Below are 18,459 nucleotides of genomic sequence, written 5' to 3'. Positions count from 1 at the left end.
GTAATGAAGGCGAGTCAATAGCACCATTTATTACTTTAATTAGAAAGGAAACGCCAAGAACATATCTACGTTTCTCAAGAGACGGTAGGGACAGCAGAAGCCTATTTTCATACGGAGGAAGAGAGGCAATCGGATCCCCATCCAAATTTCTAAGGGCAAACAGCAAGAATTGCTTTTGAACAGATTCAATTGAATCTACGTAGCACCTATATGAAGGAGACCACACAACTGAGGCATACTCGAGTATGGGTCTAACCAAACACATGTACAGCCTTTTCGTAATGTAGGGATCATCAAGCTCTTTGGACCACCTTCTTATAAAACCAAGCGCGGACCTAGCTTTGCTAATCGAGAGCTCAATATGCAAGTTAAAACGTAACCTATGGTCAAATAGAACGCCTAAATCTGTAATCAAATCGACGTCCTCCAACTTATGCGAATCTATGAAATACTGAGTAATGAATGACTTTCTTCTTGAGAATGAAAGCTTCTTACATTACAGATTTAGTTCCAGGAGATTCAAAGAGCACCATGCAACAAAATTATCCAATTCACCTTGAAGCTGATGTGATTGCGGTTCAACAGAGAAGGAAGAAAACAGTTTCACATCATCAGCATATATTAATATCTGGCTGGAATTAACCACCGATGGGAGATCGTTAATGTATAAACTAAATAAAATGGGACCTAAGTGACTTCCTTGAGGTACGCCAGACGTAACGGGGAATTCATACGAGCTAATGGAGTTAAACAAAACTCTGAAGGAGCTATTGTGCAGATAAGAGCTTATCCATTTCACTAAGTAGGGTGGGAAACCAGAGGCTTGGAGTTTAAAGATAAGTAGTCTATGGTTAACCATATCAAATGCTTTGCTTAAATCAGTGTAAATAACATCTGTGCGAGAGCCACTAGAAAAAGCCTTGAAAACATGACAGGTAAACTCTAACAAGTTGGTGACTGTAGATCGCCCTTTCCGAAAGCCGTGCTGGTACGGAGAAATAAACGAATTAATGGCAAAGGCCAAATGCTGAGTCACCATACGCTCGAACAACTTGGGCAAGACACTCAACTTGGCTATGCCTCTGTAGTTCTCAACAAATTGTCTACTTCCACTCTTGTGGATAGGAATAAGGAAACTACTCTTCCAACATGAAGGGAAAACACCTGAATACAAGGACATGTTAAAAATCTTTGAGATCACACCACATAACTCGACAGCTCAAGATTTAAGTACACATGATGGAATTCCATCAGGTCCAGGCGAACAACTGTATTTTAGAAAACATCATCTTCCGAAATAACCAAGTTAGGTATTGAAACCGAGTTAGTTATAGGATATGGGTAGTTTGCTGATAAATCGAAATTAGCAATCGAAAAGTTTCGTCGGAAATACTCAGCAAATAGATTTGAGATTTCAAAATCATCCGAGGAACCAGACCCATTAAAAGAAACATGAGAGGGATATGTGGGAATTTTTCTTTTACAGTTAACAAATTTAAAGAAGAATTTAGGATTAGCAAACAGAGAGAATTTGATGAACTGAAGGTATCTGCAGTAATAATGATGGTTGAGGGAGTTAAATCTATGCCTCGCCACCGAGTTAGCGACATAGTCGAGCGCAGAGCCACTTTTCGAATATTTTTTGAATAGCGAGTTTTTTCTATTCTTGTGATATTTAATTGTCTTATTAAACCACGGGGGACATCTGCTTCGAGGTCGACAATGCTTGTTCGGAACAGATGCAGCAATAGCTAGATTTAATGTATTGTAGAACGATGGCAATAAGCTTTCAATACTACCGGTTGAGAAATCAAGCGTCAGATGTGAAAGACGATGTTTTAGTAATACAATATTGATTTTATGAAAATCATAATAATTATTTAAAAAAGTTTGATTTGGCACATTAAGGCATTTCAACAAACCATCATTCATATGATGAAAGGAAATGCATATTGATGGATGATAAGGATCCTCAGATAAACTAAAAGGTGGACAATGATTTACGTAAATCTCGGGAAAATTGGCAAAGCAGAGATCAAGCAGTCTACCATTACAATTAGGGGTACGATTATATTGATCCAAATTATGATCAAACAATTCACTAAAGAACACAACAGCCCTATCAGACGTTGAAGTAGGAAGCAAACAGCCAGAATTATCAGTGTTACACCAAGTGACTTGAGGCAAATTGAAGTCACCCAATGCAACGACCAAGCTTGTGAGACTTGCCCAGTCTGGTGACCAGCATTCACACGCGAACAGCCAGGAGGAGAGGATGACTTATTTTTCTCTTCATTACTTTTAGGCGATGGCACTTGATTAGAGTGAGTGGCGGCTCTGGGCGGAGATACCCTTGCCACTTCAGCATAGCTTAAAACCGATAGACTTGCCGGTTTGTTTGTAACTGTTTTGCTACCAACCGACTCAGCAATATCGGAAACATTACTATTCATTATAGAGCGGTAACTTGTACCAACGAATTAGATTTGGAGAAAGCCAGAGGTGACGTCCCACACGCTACGCTACGAGTAGAAGATGAGTGTCCAATAAAGCGACACTCATCAAACCTAGACTTAATGAGCTCAAACTTTTCCCACAAGGAGCCGAGATTTCTACTCAATTCCGAGAAACCATAACGGGTCTCCGTGAAAAGTTTATAAAAGTCAATGTCCCGCTGCCTACAGTCAGGACATGACAATCTTAAGCCTTTAGACCGATCAGCGACTGCGTCAGCAGCACGGCCGAGAATACCGGCACACTTTGCATGACCAAAGCGCTCGCAGAACCAACAAGAAACGAATCTATCAGAATCCGGGCCTGATTTCGCCCGACAAGGTGTATATAAACACTCCATGTCCTGTCAAAAAGACAGTTGTCGATTATGAAGAACAGACACACAAATCACTAAAAAAAATCCTGAACATAAAAATTTATCAACCAATTTGTGCAAAACTTCTCTGTTAGGTTGACACTGTAACGAGAGATCACTACCAACACAAACTCCAAACAGTAAAAAAATAACAGAGAAAAAGAGAGAAAACAAAAAAAAAAGACAGATTTTTATCAGAGCTCAAAATTTTTGTTTGCAAAAATCAAATGAATCAAAGCGTAAAAGAAAAATATTTCTTTTACTTTGAATTCACTCGCTTTCTTCTCAAAGAATATTATAAAATCACACACTATAAGGCAGAATAGCCACGAAATTCAACAAAAAATTAAAATTTTAATTGCCGAAACAAAATATATACGACTATACCGCGCGACAGAGTTGCCAGACTTTAATTTAATTTTTATGTTTCTTCTTTCCTTGCCTTTTGCCTTAACTTTGAAGTAAATTAGGTTTTGCTTTAAATCGTCTAATAAAATTTAAGGCGATGGTGTTGAAATGTAAGCTTACGCTGTGATTTAAGTGACTAGGAAAGAAAAAATTTAATTTATATAAACTTATGTGCACATATACCTATGTCTGTACGTGAGGAATATTCATTTCTTTGTATTACATTGTATTTTATTACATTTTCACATTGTTTATGATTTCCTATTATATATATGCATACATAGATTGCATATTATATTACAACATTTATATATGATACCTGGCAAATGTTGCTATTGGGCAGGTGTACATTATGTTTACACTGAAAATTTTCTGATTAGAAATCGGATCGATATCTTCTAAAAGTTATAATTACTTTTCGGTTCTTAAACTTAAAGCGAATAGTATTAAAATGTACAAGTCTTCGGTGTAAACTCTATTTTTATTTAGTCTGTACACGGCAAGACATGGCCTACAAAGGTGTGTAGTACACAGTAATGTGCACATGTATGAGGATGCAGCAACCAATTAAACGTATAGGTTGATATGATAAACGGGACTTCGGTGGCAATGCAATCGTGGGGGTCGCTAAATGGACTTGAATAAAGTTAATGCAAATTTTTGCTAATAAGCAAGAGCCCATTAAGAAATTCAACCATCTCAAGGCCAATTATGAATAGCAACCTGGTTCAAACTCCTGTTACGGTTCTAAACCTAAGCATATGAGCAAGCCTACATGAGAAACTGAGATTCGCGGCCAGCAATAGTAGTATGAAAATTATACAAATGAGTCGTTATAACCCATTGTGTGAGAAGCATTTTTTTATATACGCTATCAAGGTATGGAATGCTCTACTATGGAATTTGTCACCGACTGCCAGCGTTAAGGCAAATGACATTCTATTGCGTTTCGTTTTCGTAGCCCACATTTTCTGTACGCTTGTCTATGCATAATAATGTGGATTGTGATAAGTCTGTTATTTGCGATCACTAATTTAAATATTGTTTGTTCACCCACAACACGACTACACTTCAATTTATAAAACTTCAAATTGGTATAAGTGAACACGCAAATAAATAAATAAACGAAGTGAAACATATTGCACTATTTAGCTGAGTAACGAAAAAATGGAATGGAAAACATTTGCTCGAGATAGAAGAATTGAAGTCTTCAAGAAAAGGAAAACGGTCGAGCGGCATTGATGCGCCCAATGGAGTGAAATGTTGCGTTACGACATGTCTTTATTGGTTGAACGTGAACTTAATTTCGGGCATAGTAAGTAAACAGAAAGGACCTTTAAACGCGATTTGTGAACGCCAGGCATTGTCAGGTTGGAGTCTTAGGCAATTCTAAAGGTAAAACAATAGTAGCTGACATACACCAAACAGACGAAAATATGCAGTCTTGTCGCGACCATATCTTAGGCCTAGATGTGGGAATGTGGGGAAAAGCTTTATGCTTACGATTGCCCGAAAATTCTGAGTGCAATTTATTAATGCTGGACTGCGAACTTGATCTTTTTCTTATAATGATAAGGAAAAATTAATCATCGATTTAAGCCCTTTTGCTATAGTATGGTAAAGAGTTTACCTTTGGCCTGTTATTATGTTATTATGTCAAGTTTTATCAAAATATTTCGAAAATTTCGATATGTAAGCTTAAAGGTAAGAAAGTGATATCAGACGGGCAGGCTGGCTTATATCAATTCAGAATCATTGCTGCAAGTAACCTTAAGCCGTTCTGGATTTTGAATGTTGGGCCCGCAAAACTTTATATACTCTATACAATACCTGATGTCAGATATAAAAATATTTATATGTAATATGTTATATAAATTATTGATTCGATTTCATGCGATTTTTCTCTGATGCTATGTTAAAAGTCAAAGTACAAGGAAAACACATGAAAATGGCAACGAATAAAACTTCTTCGTCGATTTGTAATAATGTAACACTTTTTTAAAGTAATTCGCTACGGCTGCCGTATATATAGTATACGCAAGTTGCTAAGCTTGCGGTGTATGTGTGAACAACATCGTTCGGCAAGTCGAATACTTTTGCTGCACGCATGGAAGTGCCAAGTAATGTGTACACATTCCTGATCAGCAAAAACTGAAAACAGACAATAGGCGTTAATAAATGTGGCAAAAAACAATAACAGTTGTTTATTTTCTTTTTTATTCATTCCCATCTTTTATTTAGTTATAAAAAATACATCTCCATTGAATTAAATTAAAAAGTTTAAATTTAGGTGTTCTCCAGTACGGTTTAAAAATAATTTTAATGGTATAATATATATTGTATTGTATTATAATAAGAGTAAACAAAAAGCGTAAAAATCCATATGGATTGAACATAAGATAGAAAAAGGAAAATAATAATAGGGAATATTTGCTGCAAATATGGTTCATTCATATGAATGTTTTGTCTATTCCGACATTTTGTACAAAAACTAAGAATTAATATAAACTCGAAACTTGAGTGTAGACCAAGAGCCAAGATGTGTCATGGTAGATTGTAGACTATTCCTAATAGTTTGCATGTGTTATATCCACTACCGAAGAATGGACGGAATATTCATTTTCCCAAAATGCTTGAAACACCCAGCCGGCGGCTTGCAACGCCTCTTAAGGTGTGTTCTCGAACGTTATCAAATTCTGAACTAGCTTAGGCTTAGTCCGTTAGTCTTTCCGCCTGTGTAAGGCTGTAGGAAAGAATCTTTTCATCGCAAAAGAAAGAAAGAAAGAATCTTTTCATCGGGAAAACATTGGCTGTTGTCGCATGTAGATTGGTGTTGAAACGGATTCAAACCCATCAAAGGACACATTGTAACATTGATCGAGAAGAAATCTACATTTTCGAAATACTTTGCTCATTACTCATAACTTGCAACAGGTACGCATTGCAAATTTTTACATATACTCTACAAAACTGTAACAAATCAGCCAATTCCATTCAATATTATAGAATACGAAAGTTTAGTTTTTTCTCTTTTGGTCTTTTCCAAAGCGAGACAGGTATAAAAATTTGGGTCATAGCCGAAGATAATTTTCTTATTTGTTTTGATTGACACAAAAAAAAAAATCCTACATTTTATCTTGAAAAAACCAAATTGAAAACCATTTACAAATCTCGAAATTTTTTCAGAACGATCATACACATTAAATATGCATATTTAAAAAACCGAAATTTACAAATTTCGAATTTCCTAATTTCTTTCTAACTAATTGAGCAGAAAAATTTGAAGTAGGAAAGTCGGAAAAGGCAAACTAATAGGGCAATGTCGATGCTCTCCGTAGATAAGGCAATGCTTGAAGATATTATTGTTCATATAAGGTCTGTTTTCCCTTATTTTCACATACATGCGCGCCGGTGCGAATAATTAGCAGACCCTCATATTTCTAATTAATTTTAATACACAATAAACTGCAATAACCAAATGGAAAGTTGCAACCAACTACACAACCTTATTTATATATATATATATTTATGTGTTCACGCATATGGTATATAGGACATACACATTTGATTTTATTAAATATTGTCAAGCATTTGGAAAAGAATAATGTGACTGCATTTCCGAAATCAGAAGCCATAAGTTAAACAAGCACATTTTTACATTTTTTGTGACGAAAATGCTGTTGACTGGTGCTATTTATATCCTTCATATAAGCTACGATATGAAGTTAAATTTGTTTTATTACGGCAGAGACTGTTTAAGTTGTATAATAAGCAACAATCTCCCACCGGGGATGTAGCTCAGATGGTAGAGCGCTCGCTTAGCATGTGAGAGGTACGGGGATCGATGCCCCGCATCTCCAGACTGTGTTTTTTCCTTTTTGTTATTTTATATATATGCATATATAAATATTCTTTATTTACTTTGCTGTTGCTGTTGTACAATGCATATAAAAAATAAACTTTTCATTTGAATAGTTAATTTAACGTAATTATTTAATTTTCTTTCGTTCAAAAGGAGTTAACGGAAACGATCGCAGCTTTTTTAAAAAGGCAATGAATGATTTCGAGGTGTGCTACCATAAGTTCGAAATGGGTCTGATATACATATGATATAAAAGAATTTCGTTTCTTATATTTACGAGTTACAATTTGAAACATCTGACAGCTGAAAACCGCCTATTTCCATTAAATGTAAGTTTATTACCAGAAAAAGTCTTGATATCTATAACCACATATATCTATAAATAAATATATATATATCTACAAATATATATATCTATAAACACATATATCTATAAATAAATATATATATATAAATAAATATATATATATATATCTATAAATATAATGTAAGTTTCCTATGAAGGAAGTATCCGATCTATATGTATATGCATCACGGATTTACAAAAAAATTGTTGTTCATTTTGTACTACAAAAATAGTAACGAAATTCTCCTAAGAGACTTAATGACTGTAAATAACATATTGTAGCTTGCGTATTAGTTACGTTTATTATAACTTTTCGTTTGCATAGTTGATTGGAAATTGAGATGTGTTGAAAGTGCTTCACTAAGTTTTTTGAATATAGCGCTCGTGATTTTCAAGTAAAAATGAGAGCGCTGTTATCAGCATAAAAAGTAGTTTCAAGTTTCCCGGTAATTTTAAAATCAACGGCGCCGAAAGAGTAAAGTAACGGAGACAATACTTTGCAATCACTTATTGAACTTGTTCTCGCACATGATCTGAAATTCTCAAGTGAATTCTCAAATCGCAAACTTATGACGCAATATTCTTTTATCTTTTCCTTTTTTTCTGGAAATATTTCCGCTATTTACCGAGGCATACTTCATTTAAAGAATTTGGCGGTAAGCCGTGCAACAGACCCAAATTTAAAATTAACAAGAAAAAAAAATCATTTAGTCCGAAGAATTTATTATTTATGTATTTATTTATTTATTGATTTATTTAAGTTATCACCTACACATCAAGTCTCAAGTCATCTAAATTATAGTCTAGGTGCATTATATAGACGAAGAAATATCAAGTCACCAAAAGTGATCATAAACAAAACTCTTATTACAACGTAAACTGTGATGCACGTTCGCGATTACAGGAAGAGAGAAAGTGTGACATTGAAAAACGATAACAACTTCATTTATTCCGCCCACATTCACGTTTACTTGGTTACTACAATCGCTTATATACAGATCCACGTCAAGGTACACATGTGCACCTTACTGTGTACAACGCATCTTTGTAGATCGTTTATGTAAAGACTGAATAAAAATGGCTCCAATACATATCCTTCGGGAATATCTGTTTCGGTGGTGAGGCACTCTGGTACCATATTTGAGCGTGTGACAACTACTTACTAGAGGTGATTGTACAGTAGTTTCTTAAAAACTTTTGAAAGCTCTATTATTTTTGCACGCTTCCGGTTTCTGGGTAAACAGGCCGTTGTAGTTATTATACTCATAATCTCTGTGATGTACGGTAACAATTTTCATAACAATTTACACTGCCTAAACACTTTAAATTTTAGTTGAGACATTTTGAAAACTGCAATATTTTCCATGTAACGAATTTTCAAAATAGGGCGATATTTAGCGAATGGTCGAAAAAATGGACCGATCCGAACCAGTTTCAATAGCGTTTGTCCTTGTGCCAAAACACGTCAATGTACCAAATTTCATCAAAATATCTCAGAGCTTGTAATCCTTGGACAAAGCCCTAGAAACATATATTGAAACCATGTCATAAAAAATGTTATGAAGTGAGTTATATTCTTCGAAGAATGTTATGTTCTTGATTCAATGGAAGGGCCTTCTACTTCTTGAGTTCTCATACTGATATATGCCACAACACATGTATTATTAAAGCTTTTACCTAATCAGGGTTATTATTAGTCATAGTCAACATTACAAACCTTAATTGACTTACACATGTTACCTGTCGCACACAAAATCGATTTTCAATTTTTGCTTCAGTTCGTTCATTCTTCCACGGTTTGTTCAAAATGAAACATTTTTCCCTGCATTATTTCCCACATGAAGCTAAAGTAATATTAATCGAGAAAACCAGCATCCATAACGCAACCAATGCGTTAATGTTTTTCACTAAAAATTGCTGAAATTCTTTAGCGGGCATTAACTAGCTATTCCTTTAGAATAACATTTGGTACTAACAGCATAAAACCCACATGGTTTGCTTTGATTATTAATTTTCGCCGTCTAATGTGCGTGTCCGCACATGTGTACGAAGAAGATTTAATAAATTTTGTATAAAACGAAATTACCTGCAATGACGGTTTTGAGAAACATTGCAGAATGCGTTATATGTAACCAGTGTATCTTATATATGACGGCGTAGAAAAGCTGTTGAATATGTGTATGGGCTTTGTGTTGTGATCGTTGATATGTTCACTAGTATGTAGACTATTACGCTTGATAATTAGTCTAGCGTTGATGACGATAACGATGGCAATTATGATGTCGATAATACTGATAATGGATATACTTGGTTTGCTCAGGTGGTTTAACTGGCCTAACTGGGTTTACTTCGACCATTAGTGTTGCTGAACGTTGCTGGTAGAGTAATGAAAATTTGACTCTACATGCTTTCGTGCATGTATAGGTGCAACGCATACCACATAGTTTGTTTCAAGGTACTACGTAATTAGTCTTGTTTACACAAATGTTTCAATTCCCTTCACGTAGTGCGTGCATAGCCGCATATCCTTCCTCTCCATATTCCGCATTTCTCTTTTTCTCGTGCACTTATTGGTGATTTTGGTTGTTTAAAGGTATTCAAAACTCTTTTTAGCGCCAATTTATTTAATCTCATCACACGTTTTACAACATAGTCGAAGAAGCCACGATAGTGACAATTGCAACAATGATGATAACAATCCTTGCAACACTAAATCCATCCGATGATTATTTTAATTTATTTAATTGCTTATTTATGTTGATGTGTGTTCGTACGCGTGGTATAACATTTTTATTTAACCTAATTTACTTATTTATTTATTTATTTATTACGGATTGCTCCAAATGTAATGTTACAAGCATCATAAGACTACAAAGAATTTGATTGTGATACTAATAATAAGATACAAGCATCAATATCGCTCACAATAATTTCGATTTTAAATATAATCTGCTTTATCAAAATCTTTGGAAAAGTCGATATAAATCGCATCTGTTGAGAAAAAGCATGACTTGAAAAACCGTGCTGACAACAAGACAAAACAGATTTGCTTACCGGCGATAGCCTCTCAGTCACTAACGGTTCAAACAGCTTAGCCAGGAAACTTACTTTGACAATTCCCTTTTAGTTTCCGATGTTCTCTCTATAACCACTTTTACGCAACTGTTTTTCTAAACTGAAGGAAAGTATCCTTTTCACAAGCTATTATCAAGGGTATAAGTTAATGGGGTGCATTTGGTTGCATGATGCTCGTTGAATCTTCGGAAAGTAAATCTAAATAAATGTAAGAAGCTTTCCTTCTGAAGAAGGAAGTCGTTCAGTACTCAGTATTTCATTGATTCGCATAAGTTGGAGGACGTCGATTCGTTCACAGATTTGGGCGTTCTATTTGACCACAAGTTACGTTTTAACTTGAGCTCTCGTTAAGTAAAGCTAGGTTCGCGGTTGGTTTTATAAAGAGGTGATCCTTATATTACGAAAAGGCTGTACATGGGTTTGGTTAGATCTATACTTGAGTATGCGTCTGTTGTGTTGTCTCCTTCATATAGTTGCTATGTAGAATCAATTGAATCTGTACAAAAGCAATTCTTGCTGTTTGCCCTTAGAAATTTGGGTTGGGATCCAATTGCCTCTCTTCCCCCGTATAAAAATAGGTTGCTTCTGCTGTCCTTACTGTCTCTTGAGAAACGTAGGTTTGTTCTTGGCGTTTCCTTCGTAATCAAAGTAATAAATGGTACTATCGACTCGCCCGCATTACTTCGTGAGATGGGCTTTAATGTCGCTAACCGCTTCTCTAGGCACTTTATCTTGATTAGGCTTAGTCAATGTGAATACAGTAATGAGTTGTTTAACGCACTCAGAGTTGTTTGCAGAAACCTAATTAAAGTCTATCACTTATTCTCATTATCGGACTCTTTAAAGTCTATTAAAGCAACTTTGCTTAATATGCGCGATTTACCTATGTCTTACTTAAACTAACATTTCATTCTTATTATCTCTTCTTTTTTTTTATTTAAAAGTATATTGTGTTGTTAGCGAGTCGGTTGTTAAGCTTATGAATGTTTGCAATGGTTTAGGGGTTCACTTGCAATCTGGCTCTGTTCTTGTTGCGGGTGGTCTTCTGTGCTAGCTGTGTACATGATTTTTTTTATTTTTTTTTTTCTCTCTCTTTCTATTTATTTATACATGCATTATTATTTTTAACTTTTTAATTTATTTTTCAACTTACTCTGTTGTTATTATTCTTCTTTTTTATTGTCGTTTTTATTGTATACTAGTTTTTAAAACAATTAGTATAAGATTTTCTCTTAAGATGCACTGAATTCGAATTTAATTTTCTTTGGTTGAATTTCATGTATAAATAGGTAAAATAAAAGAAAAAAAAAAATAAAAATAAAAAGACAGCAGCAGTCAAATTGAATGAAGAATGATTAGTTCGAGACGATCGAATGTAATTGAGATGAAAACGGCAAACTTTTGCATTTCGATACGACTTTACATGCACCGTTATAACTGCACTTGAAACAATACGTAAAGACTTAAAGCTACCCATAAGGTATTTAAAGTGAAATATCTTTCTGCAGCAAAAATGTGTTGAAATAAATTGTGAGTGTATTGTCATGTTTTCATTTGTTAATTTAAGTATAATTTATTGCTAATTATTAGTTAACAATATTAAATATATTTTGTTAATTAAATACTTAACAGTGGGCATCAGCCGAAACGCAATCAAATTAAGCCAGAAAAAAAACAAATAAAAGTAAATGAAGCAGTTTACTAAAATCGGTTGTTGTTTAATTTTATTGCAGCCGTAATTACACTTGCGGAAAATGTCAACAGCCGCCTATACCAGTGCATCAATGTCGAATACCATATCATTATTACTATAAAATATGGTTTTTGTTGTTGCAGCTGCTATTAATTCGCTATTGTTTTATTGCTGCTGTTGCTGATGCTGACCTCCCTACGCCAAAACTCGTTTTATTTTTAAAATACATAAAATGTATACAAACATTTAAGGACGTTTTCATGCATGCTATGCATAAAAACAAAGGATTTATTAACAACAACAAAAAAGCAAATAATGCATTACATTTTTTAAATATTTCCGTTGGTCTCTATATACAATCTCTCGCTGAATATTGACATGGGCTCACTAATTACAACCAATGAAAATGCACTGAATTTTCTGTTAAATTGATTTAGCTGCGTTTGATATAAAGCGTCTGCGGGGAGAACTTTATGCAAAGACTTAAAGTTCATTGTGAAGTGTTCACGATTCCTCTAAGCGCACTATGATCATAAGCGTATCTAATTTAACTGTTTGTTTTTTCAAACAAGAATTTTAATAAAAAATGAAACAGGACCGGAAGAGGAAGAACAAGTTTAAATCGATGGCGCAGAGCAAGAGTAGATATACCTTATGAGATCTTTGATGCGTTGTTTGAGGTAACGCAAACTATGCTTAATAATAAAGTTTCCAATCACCTTGAAGGAACGATGAATGGTAAACCTTCAATAGTTAGCAGGTCTGAATCACCTTCAATTCTTGATGAAATGAAAGCGATTCCCCTTGCGAAATGATACATAATAAAAAATGCAATATTTAAAATTAAAATAAATTGTGCATGAAAATTGTGTCGGAGCTCTCTATGTTCTAACTCATTGAATACAAAAAGAGAGCGAAGCCATTATAATTATAACTTGCCGTATAAAAAATTTAGAAATAATGGAGTCTCATTCTCTTTATGTTCGACCACAAGTAAACTTAATATTATTGCAGAGTCTATCTATTAGGATGTTAGGTAGCTGAGATTAAACAATTTAGAAATCTAAAGTTTTGCTAATCAAAGAGGGAGAATTTTAAAAAGTCAGGATTGGAAGATCGACGCGATCTCTGAAATAGACATTATAAACGAAGCAACAAAACAAAGAAAATATGTTGAAAAAGTTGTTTAAGTCTACCCAATTTGAAGCAATTGAAGAAAGATATTGAAAGGGAAGTGGGCTTCTGTTCTAGATGTATTCTTCTTAGTTAAGTTCATAATTAGTACTGCCGACTCGCCGACTTTATTAACCAAGATGAGCTTCAATATTCCGAACTGTTCTTCTAAAAACTTTTTTCCTATAATACTAGCCCAATGGATTTATACAATCCATTTAGAGTGCACTGCAAAAATTTTAATAATTTCTGCAATTTTATCTTAATATCGAGCTCAAGCCCACTTAATACAAGCCCACATACGTTTTGCTGGTGTCGTACACTTTCTCCTAACCCTTAATCTTTAATGCTTCATATGGTTCGCTAATAAACGTAGTATCGGTTCTCAGACTTTTACACCTTTGTGTTGGATTAGTAATTATCTTTTCGCCTGGGTCCGCATCGGCTACGAGTATATGTCTGCGTTTATTATGTAAATGCGTTTTTCTCCCTTTTTGTTGCCTTTGCGTTTTCTTTTTGCTTTTCCTAATTTATAAACTTTATAAAAGGGTAAAGCGAAAATTCTTCGAGCATAAGACATATCTTAATAGCCTGCTTTTAATGAATTCGTCTCTTGCTCCATTGGAGCTCAACTCCGTATGTAAATAAATTGATATCAAAATCGTCCGTACTCATCGAATGCATTTATACGCGCCATTAAAAAATCGCTTCAGCCTAAGTTAAATCTTCACCACACTTTGACTTGAACTTAATGCATTTATCCTATAGGATCCTGTTATAAACCCGATTAAAAAGAAGTGAGTCAAACTTGCTTGCAATGTTTTCGCAAAAATGGACCAAATGTCAGACTTCCTATTGTATATTAATACCATACACCGCTTGTAGTAAAGGGTGTATTACATTTGGGCGTAACGCGCAGAAGCGTTTATCATCATTTATTACACCGATCGGTTCGGAATCATTTTCTAAATCGGTTTAAGCCTGTCTGTCCGTCTGATGTCTATGCATAAAATTTTGTGTTTAAATTACAAGTAGAAATTTTTGAGATCTTTTGATGAAATTTGGTACACTGACGTCTTTTGAATTAAGGACGACCACTATTGAAAAGGGTTTGGATCGGTCCACCTTTTCGGCTATTTCTCAAATAACGCCTTATTTTCTGAAGTCGTTATATAGAAAAAATTGCAATTTTCAAAATTTCTCGGCAAAAGTAACCAAGTATTTCCAAGCATCTAGAGTGGTGTGAAAACTTTGGACCGCTTCATGCAATTTTTTGAACTCTCCATCTAATTTAGATAAAAAAAAATTCACTGCATCAACCATTCGCCCATCCAACCATCCACGTCTACTTTTGAATCCTAACCTGTGTAAGGATTTTTGCTTCTCAGGGCAGAAAAGTCTTAGTTTATTATATATTATGACGAAACGTGATCCATAAAATTAGTTTGATATAAAATTGTCTCTATAAGATTTGAACGAAGGATGGCTATTTTAGATCCTAGCTATGATGAATTTTGAATACGTACAACAGGTTTTGAACATCTTCACACAGTCATTCTTACGGGAGGTCAGCCTTTATTTGCAAAGGTCTAATTTCTTATAAACAGTTCCATAATAGTGAATTTGTATGAAAACAAGGTATACTTTTTGGGCACTCAATAGTCGACCAAGCCTGACTATCATGTTTCCACTTTTTTCTTCCAAGAGATGAGTGTGAATTCAAGATTTCCGTACATTCCCAAGAAATGGTAACAGTAATAAACGAACAGCTGGGCCTAACCAAATCATCCTATTACTTGGTGCCTAGATTCGGAAAACTTAACTCAATAGTTTGCATGATGCGAAAAAAATGAGTATAAGGGAAAGGTTTTACGTTAAGAAAATGTAAGACTTTGCAAGCTATGCCTTAAAGTTTAGCAGATTTCACTAAATGTAAGCCTCAATTGTGCCGTAAGGAATGCCAAAAAGTATTTAACTGCTCCGAGATTTCCTTGTATAAACAAATTAAATAAATTGTGTGACTTGGCTAATGAGATGAGATGGCTATTTAAAAAAATAATTAACCGACAACAGTTTGAAGCAGTGAAAATGGTTTTTCTGATAATTGTTACCACTGAAAGATGCTTGCAAGGAAATTCGTTAAAATATTGAAATTTTTTTATTTTAAATCCGTGGTTTCAATTGATCTACAGAGGATACATATCTCGAATGAAAACACATATTCAGTCTACTTACTCATAGCTAATATTATATAAAAGGCAAAAAGCATTTAGAATTTATTGCACTCATAAACGGAAAGAACGTATGCAATATTCATATGTTACAAATGAATAACGATATGCTTGGAAGGCACTCGACACGGCATATAACATCCTGTTTTGGTCTTTTAAATATTCCCTGCCAAAAACAATAAATTTTCTTTTACGAAATAAACGGAATGGAGTCGTTAAATTGGGTCATTTGATTAAACAGACTCGTTAAAGTTCAAATATTTGCTCTTTTCCAGACGTTTTTGTTAGCGTGATGTAAGAGTTCCGTAGGCATTTAAAAGACAAATATGTGGTGACCATTAATCCTTTAGGTCTAAATATCTTGCAACCATTATTTATGCAGTCAATAACATTTTATTTTTTATTTATACGTTCAATTAGCTGTTCGTGAAAAAAAGGACTGATTTGATTATCTTTTTACGAACGTTGAAATGAGTTAATTGCTGCACATGCTATGTATACGTTAATGATAATATTAATATTTAACGTTATGGTTAAGTGGGTGTGAAATTCATTAAATGCCATCAAGTAAATGAATTGAACGATTACCGTTAATTGATTTAGGTAAGTGATATTTGTATATTGTGAAATATAATAACCTTTCAATATACATTTGCTTAAATACAATCAACGTAATAGATTTATTATATTTTACTTGTTATGAGTGTGTGAACAAGTTTATGCCGAATCTTTTTTCTTTTTGTTAAAATTCAACAATTATCTTGAAAAAATATTGTGAGGTATTTTATGCAAAATGTTATCCGCCTGTATCCCATAATTTTCCCATCCTTTAGACACAGCATGAATTCCAGGAACACTTTGAGTCTATCCTCAAGAGGACATATTTTTTTGATATGGTCATAAGAATGCAAGCCTTATTCGAACAGACAGCGATTAAAACCGGCGTTGATCAGAACTGATAGAGTATGATTGCTCTCACTGGTCTATGCAGCGGGCAGGGTAGCACATTGCAAATCAGTGTTGCTAATGTTTTAGGAATATTCTTGCTTGGGGAACGTAGAGTTCGCGCGAGATACGATTCATCACGATACGTCGACTTTTATCATTTTTCGGCTCAATTATTGCAGTTAATAGCGTGCCATAGCACCGTGTTTCGTGTTGGGCTCATTCAATCATACATCATGATCCAGGACTACTGTCCTTCAAATTCAGAAGAAAAATTACTTCGAATTCAGAGGGAACATAACGTCCTTTTAACACAGTCTAATCAAAGCTTCAACAAACTATAAATTCGAACATTATAATAATTGGTAGTGCGTTCAGCTTGAGAAAGCGCTAGAATATATTCGAAGTCCCTCAGAATGGATATCCCGAAATTCGTGCAAGAAGGGATGTTGAAGAAGAAAAAAATCGAGCGAAACTAAAGTGATGAACTGGGGGGCCCACTTTGATCACCAAAACGTGAAATCATGCGAGCAGGAAACAGTTTATGCAGCAATTGAGTTATTTTTCGCGTTACATGACATGTGCCATCCTTATCTGTCAATTGTCATGCTGTCTTTTGCTTCCATTAGCAGCATTTTACCTCACAAATGACGCAGAACTCAAACATTACATGAACTTCAGGACACCTTTTATAGATATATAAACGATTTTATTGTATGTAAAAATAGATTTACTCCAATTGCGTTTCAATTTCTATGCCCAAGCAACGGAAAAATCAGTAGCAACGTAATGTTTGGTTGCATCCATGTTTTCCTAACACTTGGCTCATATCAACTGCAAAACATGGCCTAAAAGATAAGAGTTTCCGCACTCACAAGTCTCAGTGCAATGATTCCACGATCATCATCGGTATATCATTCTATCCCTCATGAGAAAACATTTGGGAAACGCTATATGAAAAGCCTTTGAAAATGAATAAAAAAACAACACAAAGACTTTCTTATTCATATCAGTTTACCACATTTTATATAGTTTCGATCCGGAATTTCGCTATTAGCCATCAGTAGAAGAAAACCGATAAGAAAAATGTGCTTGAATATTTGCGAAAAAACGCTAGGGACTTGTTCCCCAATCATTCATATATACAAGTACTTAACGAAAATTTTAATATGGTTTTCTGAGTGCTGCAAGACGGATGTAAAAGTAGCACAGATGTAATAATATAGTAACTTCATTCAAGAGCTCCTTAACTTGAGTGATTTTAACATTTTCTTATGACTTATAACAATGCTAACTTTTTAATATTTTCGTTTGCAAAATCTCCATATTTAATTAAATTATTTTATACTTTAAAACATAACGTAATATCAGAATGTTGGCCTGTGTGAACGTGTAACGTGTGTCTTCTATGAAAAGCAAATAAATGATTGAAGAAACATAAAAGTACTTATGTGGTACTATTAACTTTGATTTAGTATTGCTTTAGTTTTTTAAGGAGTCAATGGCCTCAATTAAATAAGTATGCAGATAACGTATTGATTGCAAAATTACTTTTGATAACCATCGCATTTCATATTCATTGCAATTCAACGCACGATTGCATGAGTTTCGAAATTACGCGGACACTAAACTGACAAATAAGTTTTTATAATATTTTTAACATAGTCTGAAGAAGCTTATTAACTTTGCGTCCTCATTTACTATTTGATAATAATAAAGTTTTAACTTAGTTTAGTTTTCATAATAGATGTTTAATGGCTTTTAATGCATTAATACGATAACTTTTCTTGAACAGCCATGAAATCGTCCAAACTAACATTCTCGAACTTAGTTCACGTTCTTTCCATAAAATATGGT

General features: G+C 34.2%; 1 protein-coding gene and 1 non-coding gene across 2 annotated transcripts in view; both read left to right on the top strand.

Moving 5' to 3' along the window:
- The window catches only part of LOC119640645 (sodium/hydrogen exchanger 9B1), a 71,959-nt gene that overhangs the window by 10,080 nt on the left and 43,420 nt on the right, over nt 1-18,459 (top strand). The gene's annotated exons all lie outside the window — the stretch shown is intronic.
- Nucleotides 7,065-7,137, top strand: Trnaa-agc. Its single transcript has one exon. It is a non-coding gene; the product is annotated as a tRNA-Ala (tRNA).

This window comes from Glossina fuscipes, unplaced genomic scaffold (assembly GCF_014805625.2).
Source record: "Glossina fuscipes isolate IAEA_lab_2018 unplaced genomic scaffold, Yale_Gfus_2 121, whole genome shotgun sequence".
In the NCBI taxonomy this organism is placed as follows: Eukaryota; Metazoa; Arthropoda; class Insecta; order Diptera; family Glossinidae; genus Glossina; species Glossina fuscipes.
Note: the sequence above shows the minus strand (reverse complement) of the source record. Positions and strands in the feature narration are given on the sequence as shown.